At 47.6% G+C, this 27588-nt stretch overlaps 1 non-coding gene across 1 annotated transcript; it reads left to right on the top strand.

Moving 5' to 3' along the window:
• The first annotated feature begins 23316 nt into the window (after positions 1 to 23316).
• LOC121088133 lies at positions 23317 to 23401 on the top strand. Its single transcript, XR_005827839.1, has one exon. It is a non-coding gene; the product is annotated as a small nucleolar RNA SNORD45 (small nucleolar RNA).
• The last annotated feature ends 4187 nt before the right edge of the window (positions 23402 to 27588 follow it).

Here is a 27588-nt window from a genome sequence, read left to right as displayed (position 1 = left end):
TAAGATGTTACTTTGTTCTACATGCTAATTCGATCTTAAACTCCATGTGTAAGCCTCTTAACAGCAATGCATACAGCAGTCCCTTAACAGAGTTTTCCTAGCTGTGCAGGATTTTGGCCTGTACATTACCCTGTGACTCGTCACTTTGGCCCTAAAAGCTGTTATTGGTGGTTTCCTGGAGTTGTTGTGGTAGCAACTGATGAGATTTTGTTGGCTCACCTGGGGCAGTGAGCAAGCACCCCAGTGGCAGGAGAGGGGCAGATCTGAGACCTGAGCTGTAGTGAGGTTGGGAAGACCTGTGCCTTGCTTGGGCTAAGGCGGTCTGCACAAGGCAGGCTGCTTTTGAATGTGCATCAGGGCATTCTCCAGTGGGACACAGGTGTATGTAGTGCATCATAACACAGACACTATCCCAAAGGTGCAAGGGCTGAGAAGGACACGAGCTAACTCTGGGTCCTTTAGAGTAGACTAGAAGATCATAAGGGAAGTAAGAAGAGCGAGCATGGGCTCAGAATCGGAGCTGTTCAGAGCTTTGCCCCCTTGCCTGGCACCTGGGGCAAAGCCTTCTCTCCTGTGTCTCCAGGTGGGCTGGATCAGAAGGTACTTTCCTCCACAGAAGGGAGAGAGGTGCTTTTCATTCCCACGGTGCCTCTCATTGGCAGCCTTCAGTACCCAGAAAAACTGTTGACCGTGTTGGCAGCTGCTCTCATCCTGTCCCTTTTGAAAGAGACTGGTAAGAGCGGCTGAGGGTCATGTCAGTGGAGGGTCTGTTCCTGTATCCATGTACTTCAGAACTCTATGCAGGCGCTATTTATGCCTGCAGCTCTGCAGCTGCTCCTTAGTTGTCGTAATTGCATGTTGGTTTGCCATGAGCACAGATGTGAAAGATCAGGCTTAGCTCTCATGGATCATCATCTTTCACTGTAATCAGTAGATCCTGCTGGCCTAAGTTCTCCCACTTTGACAGGCCATAGACTAAGCTCTTTAAAAGATACTGACTTTCACATCATGATACTAAATGGAAGCTTAAATGTGTTTTACACCAAAATTTTTCAGGATAAATAATCCATGCTGCCTGCAGAACATATGGTCCTGAAGTGTTCCAGATGGGTTTGAGCTGCTGAGGTTGTAAATTACATTTTCACAGCTGGAATTGGGTCCCATTATGGGAATGTGTTCCTGACTCCCAAATTGTCAGCCTGTCTCTGTTACATGAAAGTGATGAAGGTATCTGCATTGCAGCTGCTGTGTCCATTTCCTCAAGGCAGCATCCCATGACAGGCCTAAGAAAACCCTTGTTTTGGTCCATGGGATGCAGGACACTATTAGCAGCCTCTACAGAGGCAGAGGTGGCTTTTCTTGACAGGAGAGCTGATTCTACAGAACAGTATTGCTGGTGCAAAAACTGCTTTTACTTTAGTTCTCATGCTTGGAAGCAAGTCCAGTCCTAGTTGGAGTGTCCTCCAGCTAGAGGAGAATGAAGAAGGCAAGCCAAAAGAGTGAGGATTACATGGCAATGACCTGTTTACCAAGGGCTTTTCCTCGCCCTCCAGTGCATTAGAGGACACCTTGCCCTCTGTGACTGGGCCAGCCATGGTGGGTTGTTGGGGCCACGGAGAGGCACAAAATGCCTGTAGCCTGTATCTGGCCAGATGTTCCCACGGCGAAGGACCATGCTGGTTATTGTTGTCTGTGACCTTGCAGGACCATCCTGCTTGGTGTATGCCACTCTTCTGGAGTCTCTCAGGATTTTCATCCAGTGCCTAAGGAGGTAAGTGCAGCCATGCAGGTCAGACCAAAAGTCTGCCCAATCCAGCATTCTGTGTCCCGGAGCAGCAAATACAGATGCCCTAATAGTGTAAGTAGGTAATGATCACTCTCCAGGCTAATTTCCCATTCTCCAGACCTCTATGGCTCCAGGATTTCCTAGAGTCAGAGGAGTTTTCTTTCTATTCAGACTTCTATTCCAATTTGAGATTTGCTTGAACTACTGGCATCCACCCACCTGGTGGCAAGGAGCTCCATGATTTCATTATGCAAGCTGCACAGAACCACCTCCTTTCGGCTGCTTGGACTTTGCAAAGAGAACTGATAATAGTTAACTCTCAGGACACTAAATCTTTGATAAATCCTTGTGCTATGGTGCTCATGTCTGAGGCAGAGTCCTTTTTTTCCACCACTGCAGAACTGTACTCCATCACAGGAGTTGTATCTATTTGCACCCTCACAGATGATGTCTGGCTTCAGGCCTATTAATTTTACAGTCAGTGCTTTAACAAGGTTAGGTCTTAGGGCAGTATAACAGAAATCCAACATTTTGCATGCAATAAGGGGAGAGAGGGAGATGCCTTTCTATTGCCCACTGCAATTGCAGTGCCTGGCTCCCATGGGAAGGGAGATGTTCTTAGGAAATGAAAGAATGAAAAGAAAAGAGGAGGAATGTCCTCTCCTGATCTTAGAAGTCCATGAGGATCTCTTCCTGTTTTCTCTTTCTCTCCCATTCTTCTCCTCCCGCCCTGCAGGTTTATATAGTTGAGCAAAATCATGCAGCATCTCTTAGATAATGAAAATGAGCCTGCATGGGGAATAGCTAGACCTCCACACCAATAAAATGTTGGTTTAATGATGGCATTTTTCTGGCCCGTATTAATTTATCACACTCTCCAGAGAGCACTTTGTTAAAAAGACACCCTGTCAAATGCTTTGCCAGCTTTACTGAATGGTAAAGAGCAAAAAAGCTCCCAGATCTGGCAAAAAATGTCATCATTGTCCTCAGAATCTGTGTGACTTGCTGTCTTTATTGAGTATGTACATTATACATAGTATAGTTTTCTTTTATATTGTAGTTTCTCTCTGAGAATCTCTGCATCCCCAGAACTTTTGGAATTTAATAGAATAAATATTCTATATGAAAAATCATTAAAGATCATCCTTAGAAGCATCAAAAGGATTAATTTAGTCCATGGAAAAAGGCTCGCAAAATCATTTATTCTGTGACCTTTAGCTTCCTAAAAGGGCTCAGGAGCTAAGCAAGCTGAAGAAGAGAACTTTGCTCACTGTCATTCTCTCCATTTGCAAACTTGGACCTCACTGATGTAGTTTCTCCCTGAAAGCATGTCCCCGATCCTGTCCCTGTCATGTCCACCTCTCATGCTCTGGCTGCAGGACCTTGATGATGTGTTTCTCAGTGCATGTTGGAACCAAGGTCCCACATGACTAGCCTGAGAGAAACGGGAATGAAACCCTTGTGGAAATAAGAGTGATGTAGCTCCACAGTGCTTAAGTATTTTCCTGTGCAGGTAACACAGCCCTGTAATGATGGTGCTAGACGCCCAGTACAGAAGCTAATCTTTGCCGGCATCCTTGCCACCCATACAGTGAAAGACTAGTACTGCTACCCATCTCAGTCTGCTGGTCTCCCTTTCAATGTGCACAAGCTCTAAGTGTGATGAACTACATAACTTTAGCTCAAAGCCATTTAAGGCACACTCCTTTGGGTGAAAAATATGTATTTTTTAAGATCTAGTTAAAAGTCCATTAAGATAGGCACTTACAGTGCAAATATATGCAGTGTTTCCCTGGATAACCTTCTTCTCCTTGAGCAAAATGGTTGTCAGACCCCTGGCAGAGCCAACTTACTAGAAACCTGCTCTCCAGTTCTCGATGCAGTGCGAGGCATTCTCAGATAAGGGCAGGGCACATTTAATTAGTCACAGCTGACTCTGAAGCCTATACATGTCTCAGTTGGAGTCATAACTCAGCAAGCAAGTGTCACAAGCAGAGACATGAAATGGTGAGACAAATTGACCACAGCACATCCTGACCTACAACAAACTGCAAGCCTCGCTGAGTGACTGCCTTTGCTTGTGGCCAGTGAATTCTTTACGATGAGTTCCTCTGTCATCATCTGCACCTGGTTCATGAGACCATGCAGTGCAAAGGTGACAGTGCTCTGTCAGATTTCTCTTTTGTGTGTCTAGGGGCCTGTCTGAGGACTTGCGGAAAAAAACCAACAGCTGATTGCACTGCTGCTATCACTCAGGCCTGAGGTCTTAACCCAACTGTGAAAGGGAGGGAAAAGAAAGTGGTAGAGGAAGTCGTCACGCCAGGTCAGTATGCTTTCCCAAAACATCACCACTGAGCAGGAGCCAGGTTTGGAGACTGCCTTTGACCTTGGTGATATCTTAACCGATGCATTACTTAGTTCCTCTAGCTGTGAAATGGGGTTAATAATTTGTCTCAACTGCACTATAGTACTGCAAAATACTATACATTAAAAAATAGGTTTTTGCAATCAGGCAGGCCTGACAGCCCTGCTACTTATCATGCAGTGCTGATGGCAAATCAACATTTAAAAGGTCAGCACTTTAAATACACAATTTCTAGCACTACAGCTTGTGCTGCACTGTGCCATTTCAACAAGCGTGTTTCTCATGGCAAGTATTTATTGGTGTGCCCTTCATTCTATTTAAAGATTCCTCATTTACTCCGTAAGGAGCAAAAAGAAATAAAAAAGGGAGAGGTAGGGAAAAAATAATAAAGGGATAAAAGTCACAGCCTATTTTAGACAATTGTTTATTACATTGCAATCCCTTGACCATCTGCATTCTCACTCCCCACAGGACGTATGTAGCAGCTGGATAATAATTGAGAATTATAGCTTGGAAGGCAATTTATAATCTGATGGGTAGTTTATGGCACTGATTTTCTTCCTTGAAAATTCTTACAAAACATGACAGGGAAAATAATCAGATGAAGCCAAGAATAAAATCAGCACAACAAGCTGCCAGCAGGAGCCTCTCCTCAGCCCTATGCCCTCCTTCAGTTACTAAAACATAGAGGTGTTCCCTATAAACACTAGGACAGGCCTCATGCTGCAAAATGCTGAGTGTTTCCCAAGAAGTCCTGAGCATTCAAAGTTTCCCTTGGGCTACTGTGGATGTTCAGCACCTTTATGGAGGAGCTGAGTATCCCCAAGGATGGGGCTTTTGCAGGCGTGTGCGCATTAGCCATTTACTCTCTGCACAACATACATTTGCTCTTTAAAAATGCACTTATACCCACTCCCTGGCATTCACTTTTTTTGATGACCTTTAAATGTGCAAATTAAAAGGATACTGTCAGTGCAGAAATAACAACATGATGGGGTGTAATATGAGACAAATTCCGAACCTATAGATTGAAATGAACAAAACAAAAAAAACCCAAACTTGGTGCCTTTCCTCCAATTATGGTGTTTTCCTTCCTTTTCCTCCCTTTTAGACTTCATGTGATTTGGAACCAGAAACAAAATATATCAATTTAGTTTCCCATTTACAGTTAGTTTCACTGTCCTGTATCCCAGATGTCCTAAGACAATGTTGTTTTCCCTTGAATCACAACATTATTAGGGAATGATTACATGAAACAAGAATATTCTTCCTCAGCAGACTGAGTTGCTGACACTAAATTAGGTCATGTTGTCTAATATTTACAGTGGGTTTTTTAAAGATTCCTGAGGTGTTGTAGGCAAGGCTGGTTAATACATATTGGGGCAGGTGTCTGTGTGTGTGTTCAAAAATCAGTGTCCCTTTAAATAATGTGCTGAGCCTTAACCATTTCCTCCTCCATCCAAAGATAATGTTAAATAAAAATACCTCAGTTCAATGTATGTTTTATGCCAACATTAGTCTGATGCTGCAACTGAAACCAGCAAACTTGCTCACTCATCCCATGCTTGCACCATCCCTCACATCTATGCTGCCCTTTGTGTAGCTGTGTGGTGAAATGGAGTGGGAACTCATCTGAGTAGACAATTTAACTGGCAACCCCCTCCCCCTCACATTAAACCCCCCTTTAGTGTCAGCTGTATCCATGTCCAGGTCAGCCAAAAATATACTATGTGAAAAAACTACCTGGCTCAAAACAAAGCTGATGGACCAGCTACTATCAATAGCTGAGAGACATCTGTGGTTCAGATGCCAGGGGTGTGTTTGTGGAGCCATGTGTCATATTTTAGCCTCAGTTTCCCATTTGAGGCCAACTGACTCTGTAGTAATGCCAGCTACTATAAGCCTGGGCTGTCCCTGCACCTGAACCCAGATCTTGAAATTGTGCTTTTTTAAAAAATTGTTTTGTCACTCAATAGTTAAGGTGGTTGAGGATTTTCTCTGCTCCTCCTTTCTCAAACAGCCACTACAAAGTTCCTTTCCAGGGCTGGTGATGGCTGACTTGTAGCCTTCCACACTGAAAATTTTTTTTAAAAATAAAGACATCTTATCTGGCTTCATCCAGCCTTCAACCATCAAAGTAAACTGTGCTCTTTCACTTCTTGACTGACTCCATTTAAAAGTAGCAGCCAAAAGTATGCCATGAAAAGGAAGAAAATTGTAATTTTGCTGGAAGAGAAATGGAGAATGTCAGCTCTTCCAGACAGCCATGAGAAAGAAACTTCCATCAAAATGTTTTTGATGCCCTAGGAAACACTTACTCCTCCACTCCCAGAGAAATGGATAGTGCATGGGATCCTCCAAGGGGCACTCAGCTGGAGAGGGAAAACCTTAATGTCAACAACTGGTGATGATCCATTACTAGGGTGAGTCCAGGGGGTGGAAGAGATAGATTAAGCCCCATAGGAATATACATTAACTTGAAAAGGGCATGACTTATAATAAAGCCAGCTGCTGAAGGCTAGGGATGCAGACTGTGTGTGGAGGAGTTAATGGAAACGCTGGCATTTTACTACTGCTGGCAGTATATAGAGATATTTCTAACAAGTGTGTAAAGCTGAAATTCAGTCAGCAGGGCTCAGAATTTGTCTCTTGGAGGCTGCTGCATCTTCAGAAACTGGAGTCTGTCAAAGTGTACTAGTTGCACTCCTGTCACCCTGTACTGCAGTTACTAATGATTCAGAGCCAATGTCACTGAGCAGCTACTCTTTAAAACAGTTTTGAGTCTTGTATGCAGCTTCTATAAATAAGCAAGCAAGCAAGCATCTATCTCTGCACTTCAAGAGGTGAGACCAAGTGTCACTGTAAAGAAAAAAAGGGAAGATTTTTGCTGAGTAGAAACCATAAGCCAAAAAAAACCCCAAACCAAAACCAAACCCACGACCCACAATCCCCCCTTTTCTTGAAGGTCTTGAGTTATCCTGTTCCCATCAAACCCTCATATTTGCTTTGAAATTGAATGGCACTTGTTCTGCATGTCTAGAGTTATGTCACATCTCTGAGCAACAGCTATGCTCTCTGAAGAGGACACTTCCATAATTTAAAACAAAGCCAGGCCTTAGTTGCTTCATCCTCTAGGCAGGAACTGCAATCTGTTCCTCCTCCTAGATGAGGCTACATCCTGCCAGAAGTTCTCAGGAGCCTGTGATGAGGGAGCCAGAGTTCAGCAAGGAGAACACGACATGGATGCTATTCAAGCTATGCCAGTGACTCATCACGGTATCTTAAGTGAGCCCTTCTCGTAAAATGGATAAAATGGTGTTTATCTATTCCTGTGATGCCCTGTGAGATCTATGTTGATAAAGAATTAGAAGGAACTTACAGTTTATTATTGTAGGACAACTAAACAATGGCTAGGACTTCAGTGAGACAGGCTACTGGTAACAGTGCAAGGTTTTAAGGCTCTGTTTGAGCAGTGCTTATGGAGAAGAAAACAAGATGTGGAGGAGAATACATGAGAACAATACAGAGGATGGGAGAGGAGAGAGGATCAGCACAAACTGGTGTTTGCTGGGCACAATAAATTCCTTTTTCAGTGTATGATCCTGAGTAGTTCTTTACACCCTTACTTGTCTCAAGACAGTTATACAATCAGCCTAATTTCTAAAAGTTTTCTAAAGGGTGAAGTTAGAAATGAAACTTCGTAAAACTAATGCAGGCTGATAGTTTTGGCTGATGAAGTGATAAACAAAAGTCCATTAAAGCGGTACTACTTTGCTGGTAGACAAGGAACACAATTGTAAATATTCTAAGAGTTGATTCAGAGGTTTTCCTTCTTCTCTTCAGTCTTTTTCAACTTTCATTCCTTGCTAAAATCTTGTTATTTTCACATTTCCAGCAGACACACACTGTTACTAATGTAAAGCCGTTCTTGAAAGAGGCCACCAGGATCAATGATGGGCCCAGCCTGATTTCTGTAAGTGTTTGCTGATTACAGCTGCATTTCTTTTTAGTGTGTAGTGAAGCCTCTGCAAGCTAGATGCCTTTTGGACTGTATTACATCTTGACCCAGTAGGTGGAACATTATTAACTGGGCCCTGTGGCATTAGTGGATATGACACCATTTTCTTTGTATTTTTATCACATTGCTTTGTAGGACAGTTTGTGGAGGTTCAAGGCTTGCTGAAAGATATCTGATTTCACAGGCAGAAAGGCCTTAGGTTTTCTCTGTCATTCCTTGCTTTATTCTACTTATGATTGTCCTGATAAAACAAAATGAAATTTCTCTTGCAATGAGCCACAAAGGGAACTGTAGCTGTAGCAACAGAGATTTCTGCTATCAGGGGAGATCTGGACATCCAACTGGTGATGCTGTGCGATGAAGCTACTGCTTTTTCCATTTGAGAGTTAATGGCTTCAATTTCAAGCAATCCAGCCGTCCCTGTGGATACTTATTATATGCAATGTAATGAGATGCTTAACTATAACAATTGTTGTCACCACAACTAAACTTATCCTTAGGTTAGTAGCTGCAAATGAAATTTTGAAGATACATTCTCAGGATCTGTGAGGGTTTTGCTGCCTTCCTGTAAAGCAAGGGTATACATTGGGCATATTCCATATTGCCATCACAAGGTAAATTTTTAATTTCCCAGCAGCAGTATAAGCTACTGGTGGTTGTATTACTGTTTATTACAGAAGTTTTATTGACATTAAGAGTAGGTGTTTCTTGCTAACAGCAAAACGTAAGCAATTACACTCTGAACTGGCATGACTCGAACAGGATTGTACTGATAAACAAAACCCAGTTAATTTATCAGTTAATTTGCATATACATCAGAAAGCTAGTTATATCACTGCTGTTTAAGTATGGGACACAAGCTACCAAATCGAATCATAGAGATGCATTCTAGGCAATTTTTTCCCACAGGAACAATGAATGATCTTTGCCCGCTTTATTTTTCTATGTTATTCAAGTGATGGCCATCTTGTTTAGATGCTGGAGGTTGGAAATGACAGAAAGACAGGAGGGGATCTTCGTTCTCAGTGTTGCCACCAACTTGCCTTCTGGCCTTGGGAAAATCAGTACAATTGATTGGGTGGAAAAATATAACCTCCAGAAAAAGGGAAATATAAAACTGAAATATTGCTGCTAAATCTGATCCAATATGTTTGGGAATGCCATTATTGCACTTTCTGGGAGTTCTCATCCTTGTCACCATGTCAACAGTGCAGGCTCATGCTGCAGTACAGTCCTCCTATCAAACTGCAGTCTGCTCTTAACTAAGAGACGGAGCTTCAGAGGGGTCGTGGAAGATTAAATCCCTGCTTGATACCTAGAGGTGATGGGAGACACCTGTTTTTGCGATATGTTGATTTTCAACCAAATGTCTTCCAGATTTTCTTTTAATTAAAAGTTTCCCATAAAGAACCACATTTTCTGTCAAAACCTGATTTAGTAGAAAAATATTTACCAATCCTATTTAATAACCCTGTTACATGTAATTTTCCCTGTAAAGAGGATGACTGCTCTGACAATTGCCGCAAAGAGCAAAGTAATCTGTACAGACAGGCTCCTCCTCCCTCCATTACTTGCTCTAGTTCAAAAGCATTTTAACTATTAGCAAAGTTCCAGCCTCTGTCACTATGCTCAATTATTCACAGCAATAGACAGAGACACTGACAGACTGCATAGGCATGAATGCAGCTTAGGGCTGGGGCTCCTGGCACTCTGGTAATGTATTGCAGCCAAATTTGTAGACTAGTAGAAACTCAGGGACTTTACTTACAACAAGTGTGCAATGCATAATCTATCACTACCTGAAACATAAACTGGATAACCCAGTTCCTTAGTCCCAATGGAACTGAAGGGAGGTTGTTCATTGCATGAGACACATAGGGAAATGCCATTTTCTTTCATTTCAACAGCAGAAATACTGTTGCAGTATTAGTACAGTTAAACCAAAAAATGAGATCATGAGTGCTTATACAGAACTAGGATACATCTTGAACCTAAGGCTCATCTTTCATTTTCTATGTCAAATGCATCCTATTAGACAAGCGATCTGCTAACTTTCTGGCTGCCACCCCATGCTGCTCACAATGACAGGAACAGAAGAGAAAATGTCTGCTGGGCTTTCATATTCCTGACTCACTGCCTGTCCCTGAGAATGTGGTTGGGATTTTGTATTTCTGAAATATCCCACACTAGCCTTGATCAGATAGGAGGACAGTAAGTGCTGCTCTGGCCTTGTTTACATCAAGATAGCCTTCCATATCTACATCATTATAATGATTCTGATCTTGTCCAATTGGGGCTGATTTGTGTCACCCATCTCTGCTTTGGCCACCCGACCAACAACTAAAATGTATCAATTTTGATACAGGTTTAAATAGGATCTCCAATCTCTCACCTTTCTTCACCACAAAACCTTGATTCAACACATCTTCATCACAAGGTGGATACAAATCTGTTCCCATCTCCCTCACACCCCTTGTTTGTTTACCAAATTTGCTGATTCTTTCACTATACAGCCTCTCCTTACCCGTCACTCCTCAATGAGAAAAGCTTTGTTTAGAGCTAGCCATGGCATCCCAAATCTAGTGTGAAGACATTCAGAAGTTGATCCATCCTATGTGAACATTTTGGTTAAAAGTCTGTCCTGCAGGAGCTTAAAAGACTTAGTTTAACAGTATGGGCAGACAGATACTGGTAATTCTTCAATGTTAAATTCATCAAGATACAAGAATTGGAACAAATTTCCCAGGCCATCTATTTTGTAATGCCTCCAACTACTGAGTGCTTTGGAAGAAAGTGAAAAACATCCTCTGGTATAACAATACTGGTGTAACTCATCCACCAGAAAAAGTATCCCCTTATCTCTGCTGTCCCTCCTCAGGAAAACATCCGCTGAAATCAAAACCAAAGGTTGCTTGAAGTAAGGAATGAGTAAACTATCTGGCCCAGAGCATTGTGCACATGGAAATGTCTGATGCTGAGAGAAAACTGTACACATGAGCCAAGCACTGCAATTTCTTAAGCAGCTCCTGCCAGTGGTGCTGTTTCAAATACCATAGTTTGACAGAAACCTAAGTGTCCCTTCGGGCAAACTTGAGCTCCACAGTGAAAGTTTAACTTTCCTTACTATCAATCTAGCGCAAGGCCACAGGTTCCAGGCCACAGTGGTCTCCACATCTGGCCCAAAAGCAGCAAGCTTGATGTGTGGAAGAGGCAACTCTTCTGCTATTGTGTGTGTGAACACTGAATGTCCTCACTCCTGCCTCACAGAGAATTATCAGCACAAAGAATACCAGAAAAATGAGTAACTGTTAAGTCACTGGTAGAGCAAGGTTCCTGTAAAAATGCAGAATGCTCATGCCATCACTAAAGGAGTAATATGTGCTGCAGGGTTAGGGTTTTTTGTTGTTACTAAGTGATTCCTATATACCGGCCCTGATTAACCCTTTAGGTGTCCTAAATGCACTTCATGGGACCAAAGAGTTTGCATTTGCTATCATGATGGGAAAGCATGTATGGAAACAGAGGATTCTCTTATATTGTCCTATTGCCTGGCAGCTACTGCTTTTCCAGAGGTGTTTTTTTTTTTTTTTTTTTTTTTGTGAATTTGAAGGGATTTCTTCATCTTTCATTTTGTTCAAGGTTTTCCAAAGTGCAGGATTCTGTTATGGACTCAGCCTGACTTCCATGTCTTCAGAGCATGCAGATTTCTATTGTGAGCATAGAGTAAGCATGGGAAGTCCAACACTTCCAGGAAGTCCCAGCTGCCCTCATAAGACTTAGCCACCCACTGGTCAACTAATCATTGGATCACGCTGCCTTTCACTTACTGCTGCTGGTTTTACCTTTAATGCCTTGAGTCTGACCTGTCATTTAATGTACTGCTTTATCTTGGTTTTCTTTTGATGACTCGGCTCACACCCCTTGTGATTCAGCCACTGAATAAAGGGAAGGTTCTTGAAGACTCGACTATTTAGGTTCAGATTTAAACTCTGTTTTAGCTGTTGGAAACCATGTTCTAGCTACCCAAACAGCAGTTATACACACTGCTGGCCCCCAGAAGCAAGAGCTCTCATTTCCTCTAAGGATCTTGTCCTTAAAGCAGACATGCTTTGGATACAAGGTATTGAAGATGATCAAAGTTGTACAAGCAAATGCACAGACGTTGCAAAGCATAACCATTCACAGACTGAGCCTGTCTCTATACAAAGCAAAGCCTCTAGGAGGTGTTTCTCACGCTTTACCCATGCCTAACCAGCACCTTGCAGTCACGTGAACTATGACAGACTGCAAATAAGGCTGTGTGTTAGTGGATTCAACAGCCTGCTCCAATGCATCCGTCTTGGGGAATGCTGGAATGCCCTCTCTGTAAGCTGCTCTGCAAATTGTCAACAAAATCCCAACCATATTTTTACCCTAATCTGAAATGTGGAGAAGCAGAGCAATGTTTGCCTGTCAGAGAGGCTTAGAGAAGGAAAAGCTTTCCATGGTAGATTGAGACCAGCAGCTACTATTTAATAGCTCAGCTCTTCTGAGTGTCAGTCTTGAGCTCCGATCAGCCTTGGAAAGTCTTCCCTGCAGATCCCTCAGATCAGCAACGGAAAGACCTCAGTGTGGTAAAGATCTTATGTTCGCCATTGACACCAAAGAAAGTAAAGGTTTCCAAGTAGTGCAGGCTTCAAGGGGATCGTTTCCCATGGTGTGGCTGAATCTATAAGGTGTGGTTGCAAACCTCAACCCACAGTATGATCGAACCAGTGGGTTTTCCTGAGTGAATGGAAATGTCTTGGCTTCCCTTCAAATCCCCAGCACGTCCAGGAGGCTCCTAACCAGAACTCACTAGGTGAGGGTAGCTGACACCATTAAGTGCCCAGACTATCCTTACAGCTTGTCCTCCCTTTCTATGTTAAGTGTAGCACTTGATGTAAGGATCTCCCAAGAAGCTGAAAGACATGAGGAAAAAAACTTTCACCAGATCCAATTTCTGCATGTGTTTGATTTCCCATTTTCCCACTTACACTGTTTACTAACTGAAGAAGCTGGGTATGACTTCATCAATACGGCCTCTTGCTTTATCCTGGCCGTGTCCATCTCCACCCACCCCCAGCTCCTCTCAGTCCAGAACCTGCTGCAAAGAGACCTCGGCGTGAGACCGGCTTCCCTCCCCCTCAGTTCCTGCTCTACCTGACTTTGAAACCGCCCACCAGGCAGTGACCCATCTGACTGCAGGCGTGCCGATGCGCTCCGGCAGGGCCCTTCGCTGCAGCCGTTTCCGCGAGAGGCACAGCCCCTGCAGAGCAGCTTCCTCTGCAGCGCACATCTGCTGACAAACAGTCGGGAAGCAGACGGGGGGGGGCGGGGAAGGGAAAAAAGAACCACCTCGCTCTGCGGTAGAAAAAAAAATACAAATGCAAAGGTTTCGACTAAACGTCCTCCCTTTCCTGTTTTGCTCAGGGCTCTTGGATCTGCTCTCCCTCAGCATCTACGCGCTGCCCCGACGGCCCCACGTTCTCCGCCGCAGCACGTTAGCACCGCGCTGCCAGCCGGGGACCGGGGGCGGCGGCCGTGGCGTCCCAGAAGAGAGCCCGCGCCTGCCGTGTCGTGGACACAGAGCCCCCCGCCACCTCTCCTGCGCCCCCTTCTCCACCGCAGCACGTTTCGGGCCACCCGGCTCCCGCGCTGTGCCCGCCCTCGCAGCGTCTTGCGGACGGGTACGGCCGCTGTCCCTGGTCGCCGGCCGCTCCGGTGGTCGCGCACCGGGCAGCGGCCGGCCGGCCTTGCCGGCCCAGCCCCCCCATCCCGCCGCCACCGCTCGCTGCCGCCGGGGCGCTGGGGGGTCGCGGCCTGCGCCGCCGCTGCCGCCCGACCGCCGGGCGGGAGCAGGGAGCAGGGAGCAGGGAGCAGGGAGCAGGGAGCAGGGAGCCCGGAGCCGGGAGCAGGGAGCAGGGAGCCCGGAGCAGGGAGCAGGGAGCAGGGAGCAGGGAGCAGGGAGCCCGGAGCAGGGAGCAGGGCCCGCCGGCGACCGGCAGGGTGCGCCTCGCCGCCGCTGGGGCCGCCGCGCCCCCCCGCCCCCGGCCGGCCGCGGGCCTCGGGCGTTCCCTGCCCGCCGCGGCCGTCGGCACCGCGGGCGCGGGAGGCGAGGGGCTGCTCGGGCGGCCGCTCCCCAGCCAGGGCCGCTGCGTGCGCTCCCCCTCGGCGCCGTGGGGCGGGCGCCAGGCAGAGGCAGGGGCGGGAGCGGGGTTCGGCGCGGTGCCCCCGGGCCGCCCCGGCGGGAGGCGAGCCTGCCCTGTGCGGGGGCCGGGCTGCGCGCCGGGGAGCTGCGAGCGCGGGCCGGAGCTGCGGGGCGCGGGGCCGCCGCGGAGGGCAGGGTGCAGGGCGGGGTGGCGGGGGGTCCCGCGAGGGAGGGCGGGCGGGCGGCCTGGCCCGGGGGTCCGCGGGAGCGGCCCGCATTCGTCGGCGTCTGCTGGAGGGGGGCGCCGAGTGGAGGCAGAGCCCTGGGCGGCTGCGAGGGGCTTCCTGCCATCTCGTTTTCGCTGCTGTAGTGAATCCTGAACGCAGCTAATAAAACTGAGCTCCCGTCGCTTGCATCAGGGAAGCTGCAGACCTTGGTAAATAACTGCAAACGGATTATATAAACTGCTCTGAATTAAGGAAATAGTCTCTGCTTATCATCACATGAATTCTTTGGGGATGGGTTGAAGACTCCCCACTAAAAGAAACACATCAGCTTGAAGTGTAAAAAAAAAAAAAAAAAGGCTAAGGAAATTAGAGATAGAAAAGGAGGAGAAGATCTGCTAAGTGAAGTGACTCCAGCCTTCCTAAGTAAACAGGGTATTAAAGAAAGGCTGCATAGATCCTGCCACCCACAGCACTCTGGAGCGGTAAAGAGAAGGAATCTGACTATTAAAAATAAACTCAGGGGCAATATCCAAAGCAATGGACTGAAAAACTACCAGCAATATTAGCAGCTTTAAGAAACAGCATCAACTCGTGCGCTAATTTACATTCGTGTCATGTTCATTTGGACAGCCCATGCCCCATACATAAGACCCTAAGGGTCCTGAAGGTGATCAGTGGGAATGGGAAAAACATTACAGGAGACTAAAGAAGAAATTCAGGCTTAGGTGGAAGAAGCACTAGAAGAAGCAAGAAAAAAAGAAAAATGAGAATCAAATTTATGTAGATGTATGGTGATACTGAGGCCAAGTAATGTCTTTGAGCCTGGGTAAAAAGAAACATGTCTTAGCACCTAAATGGAGGGGCCCCTAATTTGTTACCAGTATAAGCACAATAACACACCAGTGGGATGAGGGTGATGGTACTTACAATTGGCTCCATGTTTCTCAGTTCTCCATCTACAGGGGTGCCAAAGTATGGGCTCAGTTGTGGATTGGCCAAGAAGGTGGACAGCTCCTGCATCAGTTTGAGAAGGTGGGTTTTTAGACTGACTTCCTGTCCAGCTCACAGCAAGCCCAAAAGAAATCCCATCTCTAAAAATCAAAGGAGGGAGCTGTGGCTTGAGCTGGTCCCTTGCCTTGGCCCTAACGTCAGGTGTCACAAACAGGAGCTAGCAGGGCTGTGAGATGTTGGAATTTCTCAGTTATGTTCTATGCCAAATAGTAACATTTTTGGCAGCTGTATTGTATTATTCTATAAATGTTGTATTATAAAATTATAGACATCTAGTATTAGTAAGAGTAGGTGGATTAATAATGAACAAAGACAGAAGGCCTCTGCCTTTGAATGAACATTTGATTGTTATGTGCCTGCCCCGACTCAAGCCCTGAGCAGGCAAAAGTGAATTTGCAGCTGTGTAAGTGCAGAAAGGCTGAATGCTGCTTAGTAGGAGGCTGCAGTTGCTAGCTTTGTCCTTTCACTCCAGCATCTGCCTCTGGAGGATGAACAGTCATGATCAACAGAACAGCTTCATCTCACCCAGACGCTGGGGAAGGGGCTAGGGAAGGAGGGTTGGGGAACCTGAGAATTTCAGAACGTCATTCATTTTAACCCTTCAACGGTCTGTCTGCATGTGTATGACTGAGATACATCTGTACAGGTAGTCGTTCACACACAGGTCATTCATTCATAACTGTTGAGTTGAAGCAGTGCTTGGGACCTTATAAGAGAATGTCAGCTGGAGTAGCTGACATTATAGTTGGCATTCAAAAAGCTTCCGGCTTCTGAGGGAAACAAAGAGCTTAGGAAACCTTTAACACAGGGCTTCTGATTTTGTCTTCAGTTTATACAGTTCTGAGGCTTATGTGTACAATTTCATGCCTGTTTAACGTGTGCCATTTATTATTAGCCTTTCCAGTATACAAGTGATCACAGAACTACATGTATTTGGAAATGTGCATTTCAAAAGCTGGTTAGGGGGCAGGGAATCGATCAAGAAATCCTGTAAGACAGATCTCAAATCTGGTTAATTTCATTTTGATTTTCTTGCTTTCTTTGCTTCCTTGTACAGTGTCTCTCAACTGCCAAATAAACAACATGAAGCACAAGATCCACACAAAAGAATTGTTAGCCAGTAAAGCTAAGAATACACTAGATATGTGGTACATCATAGGCGTTTGTTTGAAGTTCTACATTCCAATAGCTACTTGGACATTGCAAGCCTGGTATTTACTAGATATCTGGTTTCTTTGTGTGGTATGGAAGACACTGTACAGCTGCAGGTCTCTATAATCTCTGATTAGTGAGAATAGTGTACTTCAGCTCACAACTGGAAGATGGCTCTTCATATCCAGTGTCAGAATTATGTCCTGCTTTGCCATGCTGTTTTGACATTACTTCATAGTATGAATGCCAGCAGTGTAACTGCAGTGGTTGAACACCAGAAATCTATAGGTCAGGGCAGTTGTGCTTTCTTGAATATGCATGTCATTCTTGCAACTTAAATAGGCAGTAAATCTAGAATGTCTGGATAGCTGAATTCCAAATGGCCTGTAACCTCACACTTGTCTTCAATGTATACTTTTCTTTCAATATAGGGATGCTGCCTGGATGTGTAGAGATGGGATCAGGAAAGTCAAGGCACAGCTGGAGCTGAATTTGGCAAAGGATTCAAAGACTAAGAAGGGCTTCTGCAAGTGTGTTGGGCAGAAAAGGAAGATGAAGGAAAATGCACACACCACACCCACCCCACCCCAATAATTAAGACAGGAGAACTAGTGGCAGCCATCATGGAAAAGGCTGAGGTAATATTTTTGCCTCAGTTTTTAATGGCAATCTCTCTTCCCACATCTCTCAAGCCTCTGAACCTCCACACAGGGACTGGGGGAATGAAGTCCCTCCCATCGCAAGTGAAGATCAGGTTTGGGACCACCTGAGGAACCTGAACATACTCAAGTCCATGGGACCTAATGAGATGCTTTCCAGGATCCTGAGAGAATTGGCTGATGTAGTTGCCAAGCCACTCCCCATCATATTTGAAAAGTCATGGGAGTCAGCCAAAGACCCTAATGACTGGAAAAAGGGAAACATCACACCCATTTATAAAAAGCATGAAAAGGAGGACCCTGTGATCTACTGACCAGCCGTCCTCACCTTTGTGCCTGGTAAGATCATGGAACAGATCCTTCTGGAAGACGTGGCAAAACATATGGAAGACAGGTGATTAGAGGCAGACAACATGGCTTCACCAAGGGCAAATCATGCCTGACTAATCTAGTGGCCTTCTATGATGGATTGACTGCATCAGTGAACAACAGAAGAGCTGTGGATGCCATCTACCTGGACTTCTGTAAGGCCTTTGATACGGTCCCCACAACATTCTTGCTGCTGAATGGAGAGAGATGAGTTTGATGGATGGACTGTTAGCTGCATAAGAAATTGGCTGATTGCTTGCATCCAAAGACTTACAGTCAATGTCTGGATGTCCAAGTGGAAGCCAGGAATGAGTGGTGTCCCTCAAGGGTATGTACTGGGACCAGTACTATTTAATGTCTTCTTCAGTGACACAGGTAGTGGGATCGAGTGCACCTTCAGCAAGTTTGCAGACGACACCAAGCTGCGTGGTGCAGTCGATTCTCTAGAGGGGAGGGATGCCACCCAGCAGGACCTTCACAGGCTTGTGGAGTGGGCCCGTGTGAACCTCATGAAGTTCAACAGGCCAAGTGCAAGGTCCTGCACCTGGGTCAGGGCAATCACCAGTATCAATACAGGCTGGAGAATGAATGGATTGAGAGCAGCCCTGTGGGATACTAGCAGATGAAAAACCTGATGTGAGCCAGCAATGTGCTCTTGCAGCCCAGAAAGTCAACCATATCCTGGGCTGAATCAAAAGAAGCGTGGCCAGCAGGTCGAGGGAGGTGATTCTCCCCTTCTACTCCACTCCCACGAGAGCCCATCTGGAGTACTGCATCCAGCTCTGGGGTCCCCAATACAAGAGAGACATGGACCTGCTGGAGCAGGTCCAGAGGAGGTGGTCCAGAGGAGGGCCACAAATATGATCAGAGGGCTGGAGCACCTCTCCTGTGAGGACAGGCTGAGAAACTTGGGGTTGTTCAGCTGGGAGAAGAGAAGGCTTCAGGAAGACTTTATTGCAGCCTTTCAATTTCTATATTGAAAGGGGGCTTATAAGAAAAGACAGGGAGAGACTTTACCAGGGTCTATAGTGACAGGACAAAAGGCAACAGTTCTGAACTATAGGGAGGGTATAATTAGGTTGGATGCAAAAAAAGAAATTTTTTACAATGGGAGTGGTGAGACACTGGAACAGGCTGCCCAGAGAAGCTGTGGGTGCCCCATCACTGGAAGTGTCCAAGGTCAGGTTGGACAGGCTTTGAGCAACCTCATCCAGTGAAAGGTGTTCCTGACATAAGAGGGTGGTTGGTCTAGATGATCTTTGGCCTCTTCCAACCCAAACTATTCTTTGATTCTGATTCATTCTTACTCCAGACTTATGCCCCCAAATCAGGTTTACTGTGATGCACTGTATTTCATAGGCAGTGATATATTCAGTAAAAACATGAGAATTCATGTTCTGGAAATGGGCTTCACAGTCAACAAGTACATGATCCATTCCCTGGGCTGGCAAGTTCAAGCCTTGTGCAAAGTATGATTTCTGGATATATTTGCTATTTGCTATATATGGCTATTTGCAATCTTCTTAAATAGTTTCCTAAATGTATTGGCAATGCTTCTGGTAAATGCTGTAGTTTCCTAGATGTTTCACTGTTTCTTTGCTGGTATTAGATGTCATTATAGCAGGGAGAGGCAGCCTGCTTACATACAGGCAGTAGTGTGACACAAAGAAGATATGCTTTTGGGCAATCCAGACTAATTTAGACAGATTTACATAGGCGTTTTGTTTTGGTGTGGGTTGTTTTGTTGTGTTTGGTGTGTGTATGCGGTTGTCTAAGGATTGTGTCTTGAGTGCTGTGCACATCACATGTTTCTTTTCCTATTCTTTTAACAAGATTATCTGTGTCTTTCTGTTGTGTCTTTTCTTGGAGAGGAGAACAGGACAGGACTGGCTATTTTTTTGTTCGTTTTGTTTTAAAACTGAAAAAGCTTATAGACCCAAGGGTAATTAGATGCCCTATTTCCTTTGGTGCTAATATGAAGTAATACCTAAACACCTTTGTGACTGTATGAAAAGGTCTGTGGTTTCTGTGCAAATCCAGTTTGTCCTAATCTTGCAATGCGTTCAGTTTTTTTTATTTCTGTTTTTATTTAGTTTTTAATTTCTACCTTTTAAATCCCATCTGTAGTATGCTTGCAGGAGTTTCTGGGGAGGGCCTAGCTAGTATAATGTGAAAAAGACATCTCTGACTATGTCCAGTGGAAGTACCAAGGACCAAAGGTTTGAAGTCAATAACTGCTTGTCTAGATTCGTTACCTAATGGCACCTTTTCATAGCTTTTTATGTGTGGGCATACCTGAGATCGAGTGCAAAAATTGTATGTTCTGATGCTTTAAAACAGGTCCTACATGGCACCAGGTTAGTGTGTATAATAAAGGTTAAATCCAGTAATACCTCATTTTGATGTCTGTCTTTTGTGTGAAAAGTTTTAAAGCAAATTACAACAGGATACTAAGAAACCTGCCATGAATGGGATAGAGTAGTTCGTTCCCTTAGAGAAAGCGTTTTACCACTTAACATTAGAAAATAGTGAAGCACAGTTTTGTCTTTAAATCCTGGGGGAGCAGGAGGTTCGGCCTCGAAGGCAAAATGTTTCTTGCGGCTCATTTTGAAGAAGCTGGCAACATATCAAAAGTAAAGGCAATTCTGTGGAACCACAAAAAGTTTTTAAAGTCAGTGTTTGCCCTGTGCAAAAGGCTGGGTGCTTTCAATAATAGTAACTGTAGTAATCACGCACAGTAAATGGATGGATGGATGGATGGATGGATGGATGGATGGATGGATGGATGGATGGATGGATGGATGATCAGGCTATTGCTCTTTAACAGCCTTCCGGCAGACTTCGGAGAAGGGTCTTGGTGTGCCACAACCTGAACATCCTTTTCCAGCTCGGTGCTGGCACATCGGCAGCCGGCGGCAGCGCGCGGTTTTGCTGCCGCCCGGCGGCCAACAGTCGGTACTGCAACGCTGGCGCCGCGCATGCGTGGTGGCGCATCCCCACTCGGCGCTGCCGGCCGTCGTTAACGGCACCGCGATCCCTCGCGTCCTGCGGTGCGGTGCTGCGGCGCCCGCCGTTGCCGCCCCCCGAGCGCGATGCCGACAGGCGCTCGGCGCGCAGAGCTGCATCCCGGCGCTCGCGGCCAGCGCTGGCCCCCGCGCGCTGCAGGAGCAGCATGGCGGCGCGCCGGGTGCGGGCCGTGGCGCGCCAGGGGCGCGGAGGAGGCGAGCTCCTGCCCGCCGGCCGCCTGGGGGAGGGCGGCGGGGGAAGCTTCAGCCGCCCGCTGCGTTAGGCTCCCGATCCGCTGGCGGCGAGCCATGGCCGGGGGCTGAGGGGACGGAGGAGAGGAAGCAGGAAGCCGCCCCCCGGGCGCGGGAGCCGGCGCCGGGCGCCTCCCCAGCTCGCCAGACCCGCCGAGCCTGCCGCTGCCCCCGCCGCAGCATCTCCCCCGCAGCCGGGCCCCAGCCCCAGGTGCCCCCGGCGCTGCCGTGGCGGCGGCCAGCCGGCCCCCCGCCGCCGCTTGGGAAGGTCCTGCGGCAGGAGCGGCTCCGGGCAGGGCCGAGCGGCGACGGTCACGGTCACTTGTGCTTCTGTCCCTCTGCCGGGGGCCGCGCTGAGGCCGCCGCGGGCTGCGCCGCCTGGGACTGGCGGGGGTTGTCCCTGCCCGGCCTCGCCCCCCGCGGCGCGGGTGCGGGAGGGGACCGGGGGCACGGCCCGGCTGTGGGCAGGAGCCGGGCCGGCCGGGAGGAGGCGAAGAAGGAATCCGAGGGCGGGCGGGCGGCGGCTGCCTCCTGCTGCGGGCATAGAGAGCCTGGCCCCGCGGGGGGGGGGACACCAGCCCCGCAGCCCGCAGCAGCCGGGTGCCAGCGTGCACAGCGGGGTCCGTGTGTCACCCACAGCCTGGGACGCGCCGTGTCCGGGAGGCCGCGTCTTGCGAGGAAGAGCTGTGAGACACCCGGGGGTTGCCGGGGGTGGGGGAGCCGAGCGGCCGGCGTTCTGCGGGAGGGAGGGAGGAGAGAGGGGGAAAGGCGCGTCTGAACTGTCGCATTTTCACAGCGGTACTAAAAGCGAGAGCTGTGGTGAGTCCTGGGTCCGTGGGACCCTGTCTCCCCTCTTGTGCGTCCCAGCCCCCCCCCGCCCTTCCTCTGCCCCCACCTTTTTCCTGCGCTGCTGTGATTTTGTGTGTGTGTATGTGATGGGGTGACCTGGGCTGGACCGAAGCTGCTCTTACTGCTCCCCCTTCTCTACTGGACAGGGCAGAGAAAATATAACAAAAAGCTTGCAAGTCGGCATAAGGATGGGGAGATCATTCTGCCATTACCTTCATAGGCAAAACAGGCTGAACTTGGGGAAATGAGTGCAATTTATCAGATGTCAAATCAGAGCAGGAGAATGAGCAGCAAATCTTAAAAACACCTTCCCTCCAGCTCTCACTGCTACTGGGCTTAATTTACTCCCAATTTCCCACTCTCCTCTGCGCAGGGGGACCGGGAACGGCAGCTGTGGTCAGTTGATCACACATTGTTTCTTCCTCTTTTTCCTCCACCTCCTCCCCAAACCTTGCCATACAAACCCATCATGTTTTGATTCCCTGTAGCTCTCCATCCTGTTCTTCTGTCCTGCTCCCTCTTCCCTTCTGCCTTTATCTCTCATTCTGCAGCTCCCTTTTCTTTTACTCTCTCCTCCATTGTCCTACTCCCTCTCCTTCTCCCCTTCTTTTCATTCTCCGTCTGTCCTGCAGCCCAGGGCTGGTTTTCCCTTTATGTCTCTGTCCTCATGTGTATCCATCTCTTTTAAGGTTTTCTCGCTGCCCCCGCCCGCCTGTCTCCCCCCAGTTTCTCTGGTCTATTCCCTGTCATTCTTTTCCTCCCTGCACCTGTACGCCTTTTCCTCTCTGCACCTGTATGTGCTGCTCAGGGACCAGGGAGATGTCTGGAGGCAGGGGGCACCTCAGGAAGGTCTGTGTCCAAACAGGCACTTACTACTGTAGAATTCCTGACTTCCCCCAGGCACGGGAATCTCCCAAGGCAACACCACAACTGACCTTTTCTTGGTCGTTTTTAAAGGTGACACTGTGAAAGGATGGGGTAAGAAAACCTAGTGCCCTGAGCACATCATGTCCAGGGAAACATGTTGCCTATACACCTTCATTTAGGAGGAGGACAGGTGAGTACGTTAGGTGTTGTTTCAGTGCAGCTGTGCTTTTATTAAGAGGATTAATTTTCTCTTTGTTGTTCAGAGTTAGGGGTTGCTTTTTTCTGAGAATTCTGCCTGTCTGTTCAACAGTCATTGATCTGGTGCGTGCTTTTCTCTTGAAGAAAAAGGACCACGTCTCGATCTGATTTATTCACTGTAGCTCTCTCCGTTGTAGAATAAATTTCTCACCATAAGGCTCTGGTGCTTCCCAACGGCGGCTTGGTTGTCTGCATAATGTATCTGTAGTCCCGTCTCAAGGAACATGTTAATGGTGTTAGGAATTATAAATAAGGTAGCTTCCTGCAGTATGAAGACAGTGTGTGGGCTTTGAAACCTTTGGGTAGGACAGGAGGAGGTTGCCACCCTGGGTCAGTCATGAGTGTTGGCATGTATTGTCTGACCTAGGGTTGATGTCTGTCACCACTTTAGCTCTGGAATTACTCTGAGACCCAGGGAACTCCAGTTCCCTTAAGCGGCAACCTTGGAGCTTTTCCAAGCAGTGGGATGAAATTCCTGTCACAAGCTCTAAGGCACCTTAAGGAGAAGGGGGCACAGTTTGAGTTTTTCTCCATGTAGGCGTCAGGGAGGTACAGTTCTGAGCTTAGTACTGGCCGCTACTAGGAGATGCTTTCAAGTGATCTGAGTGCAGCTCTGGCGACCCAAAGTTGGACAGGGTTGGCAAATGCTGATGTAGAGTTTTGGTGGTAAACTTGACCAGCTGTCTTAAGGAGCAGGCATGTTCTTTGTTCACAAGCACCGTTTAGTCCCACGTAGGCTTCCTGAAATTTTGAAGGGCTGTGGTCACATCATCCCTTGGTCACACACAAGGAACGGTTGCCTGTGCATATTTGCTTTTTAAGGAGCGTGCTGTGGTTGTATTCTCTCTCTTTGGCTTTGCATTTGGGAAATAATGTAACAGTTACAGCTCAGCTGAAGGAGCGCAATACCTGATGTGGCAGAGAAGGAGACGTGCTCTACTAATTTTTTGATGTGCATCAGTTTGACCCCAAAATGACATTGTGTCAAAGCTTGCGGCCAGGTTCCGCTGTAGATGTTGACTTGGGGTATGAATGACTCCAAGTGTGCTTTAGGAGAGCTCTGTTGGTGTAGGTGCGCTGAGCAATTGTTCTGCTGTGTGTGCAGCTCTTCTGGTTTAGCTTCCAGGTGTGAGCACGCAAAAGAAAACTCACAAGTGTAGTCAGCCTTGCTGTAAAATCAGAACAGTTTCTGGTGGCCTGGATATCCGAGAGCCTCCTGAACATTTCAGGCAGGCCAAGCGTTGTGCCCCAGTGTGTCTGAGAGTCCACAGCTCTGCGGTTCCTTAGAGGGGCACTACAGGTAAGGTTGTAAGATCCCAGAGCTCTTTGCAAGTTACACTAATGGAGCTTCTTTGGGTATATATTTGGATACATGTGCCAGCTGAAAAGGTATTGTTTGCTTTCCTGCTCAGTAAGCACAGATCACTTGGGTGGTCATGTAAACTTGTCATTTACTGAGGAAGTTTCCACCCGTTGGATGGAAAGGGAAACAGTTCAGAGGCACTGTTTAGGGGTTTTTTTTGTTTGTTCTAAGACCTGGAGTTTTAGCATTTTGTTCCGTATTGTCTGTTAAAGAAAATGTATTTTGAATTAATAAATGTAAAGTGATGAAGCAGCTAAGTGGCAAAACCAGGCCTCATCCCTAGTGTAGCCCTAATCAAAGGCTGGTTTAAAACCCAGTCCAGTTAGTCAGTGGGAGAACAGAGAAACAACAGATGATCAATTTGTGCACACAGGTGCTCTCAGAAACACAGGTGTCATAGGAATTGCTTGTTCAAAGACTGAGCACGCTTGAAGGAGCGTGTGAGTTAAAGCAGGCAGAAAGAAGATCAAGATCCGAGGAGGAGCCTGGAACCGAGGAGATGAATAACCTGGGACAGAGTCAGGTGGTGGATTTGCAGAACTGACAGGACCAAAAGAAACTCCTAAAAACTTCAGACATTTGACTAATAATCTGATAAGCGTATATAAGCTGTGCTGTGTCCCTTGGTTCTCTGCCACTCACTGGGATGGTGGCCTAGCTCTGAGTTGTGACTAAAGCAAGCCCAGTGGTACCCACATCTGTGTGAATTTCTCCTTTAACACCACCAATCGCTGGGGCTTATCCGCAGGACCCCACCATCCAGCCCCTGCGCCTTGTGCCATGGGCTCCCCATGCTGCTGTCTCTCCCTAGGTAATGGGGTGGGGGCACAGACAAAAAGAAGCACCCGACTGTTAAAGCTGTCAGATGCAAGGGATTTAACCGTTTGAGCCACGTGGGTGCTTTTTGGTACGGAGGCAATAAGTATTAATGCCCGGGCTGCGAGTGGGCAAAGGGCAGAGCGAAGCGAACCCTGCAGCCGCAGCGAGCAGCTCCCGTGGCCGGGCGGTGTGAACTGGGCCGAGATCCCGGGCAGCGCTCGCCCGGCCAGTGCTCAGCACAGGGTCGGTGGAGCGCTGCCGCCACCTGGCGGCCACGTGCCGGTGCTGCAGCCCTGTCGCCGCGCATGCGCGGTGGCGCCTCCCCACTCGGCGCTGCCGGCCGTTATTAACGGCACCGCGATCCCGCACTGCCTGTAGGGCGGTGCTGCGGCGCCCGCTGCTGCCGTCCCCCGAGCACGTTGCCAGCACGCGCTCGACACGGGAGTACGGAACTGCAGCACCGCTGCAGCCCCGGGACAAACGCAGCCTGCGGGTCCTCGCTGCTGCAACGGCCCCGCCCCTAGCGAGACCCCCCCCCCCCAACCTGGAGACCGCGGGGGTGCAGGGCGGCTGCGCCCCTCCACGGTTTCAATTCCACTTCACTCGGCAACGCCGCGGTTCTGCCCTTGCGGGCCTCGAAGCTGCACGCCTCTGCGCTGGGCCGCTTTGTGCATGCGGGGCTAGAGCCCCCTCCGCACATGCGCTGCCCTTAGGTTGCCAGTAACGCCACTGTGCACGTGCGAATCTCAAATGCGTCACGCACGCACCCAACCAGCAGCCGCACCCCGAGGCGTCAGGCCAGTTCTCCGCATGCGCTGCCCTGAGCCTTGCCAGTAGCACCACTGCGCATGCACCAACACCGGCTGCAGGCAGCAGGCAGCCACAGTACGCCTGCAGAGAGGGACCGGGGGGTACCGGTGGATCAAAAAATGGACATGAGCAGCAACCTGTGCTCGCAGGGCAGAAAGCTGACCATATCCTGGGCTGCATCCAACGAAACATGACCAGCAGGTCGAGGGAAGCGATTCTGCCTCTCTGCTCTTATGAGACCTGCCTAGAGCACTGCATCCGGCTCCGGAGTCCTTGGCAAAGCAGGTCCAGAGGAGAGCCACAAAAAAGATCAGAGGGCTGGAGCACCTTTCCTAAGACACGCTGAGAACTGGGGTTGTTCAGCCCAGAGAAGAGGCTCTGGGGAGACCTTATTGTGGTTTTTCAGTACTTAAAGGGGGCTTATAAGAAAGATGGGGACAAACGTTTTAGTGCAGCCTGTAGCAATAGGACAAGGCTTAGTGGTTTTAAACTGAAAGAGGGTAGATTCAGACTAGATAGAAGAAATTTTTTATGATGAGGGTGGTGAAACACTGGGAGAGGTTCCCAGAGAGGTGGCAGATGCCCCCTGCCTGGGAACATTCAAGGTCAGGATGGACAGCGCTGTAAGCAACCTGATCTAGTTGAGGATGCCCCTGCTTCCTGCAGGAGGGCTGGACTAGGGCACCTTTAAAGGTCCCTTCCAGCACAAACCATTCTATGATTCTGGAAACTACCACTGTCATTCCAGCCACTGTGTATTTATATATACTTGAGGAAGTCGAAGTCCTTCACAACTGAAATTTTACTCTGAAAGTTCTGAATTGCCTTGAAATTCTCAAGAGCTTTTCTCCAAAACACCCCTTCCAGAGATACTGATATTCAGGTCCCGGACCGAACACCGTACCTGAGGTTGTTTTACAGCAGGGAAGCGAAGTTTTGTAGAACAAGTGAGGCTGAGAGACTGCCCAGACACATTCTCATCCATGTTCTCCCACACCCATGTGGCAGCACCTTCAGGAAACACTTTTCTATTTGTTCCCAGTAGTTCTAAACATCTCTAACAAAATTTCACCAGTGTCCTCCCTGCTGAAGCAGTGCTGCTGTTACCACAGATAGCAATGCAAAGATGTTCAAATGAAATGGTCTGAAACACTTGGAAGCTAAAGGTCACAATAAGCAGGAAAATAAAATACTTTACCATGTACATGAGACTGTTGGAAACTTTTTGCCGGTGCAAAGTGGAAATTTCCAGCTACCTGCAGGAGACAGTAATCTTTCATTAAAAGGCCTGAATCTATATAAACAAAGCAGTCATACTGGCGGTTGGATTTTCAAATTTTTGTTTGAATAAGATAGACAATAAGCAACTCATTGTCATGGGTGACAATACCAGCAAATATTATCCTAAAAGAGATTTGAATTTCCCCTCTTCCTCACAGGCAGTCATGTGGAAAGCCATAATCACATACCAATGTTGACAACAAATGTTCTATGCAGAGTATTTTAGTGGACATAAAAATGAGAAGAAGGAATCAAGTCTACTGGGAGGGAACTAACTGCTGCTGCTGTAGGAAATAAAAACATATCACAGAAACTGAGTGGAGAAAGT

This window comes from Falco naumanni, chromosome 4 (genome assembly GCF_017639655.2).
Source record: "Falco naumanni isolate bFalNau1 chromosome 4, bFalNau1.pat, whole genome shotgun sequence".
In the NCBI taxonomy this organism is placed as follows: Eukaryota; Metazoa; Chordata; class Aves; order Falconiformes; family Falconidae; genus Falco; species Falco naumanni.
The sequence above is the reverse complement of the archived record's forward strand: the minus strand, read 5'-3'. Positions and strand labels throughout refer to the sequence as shown.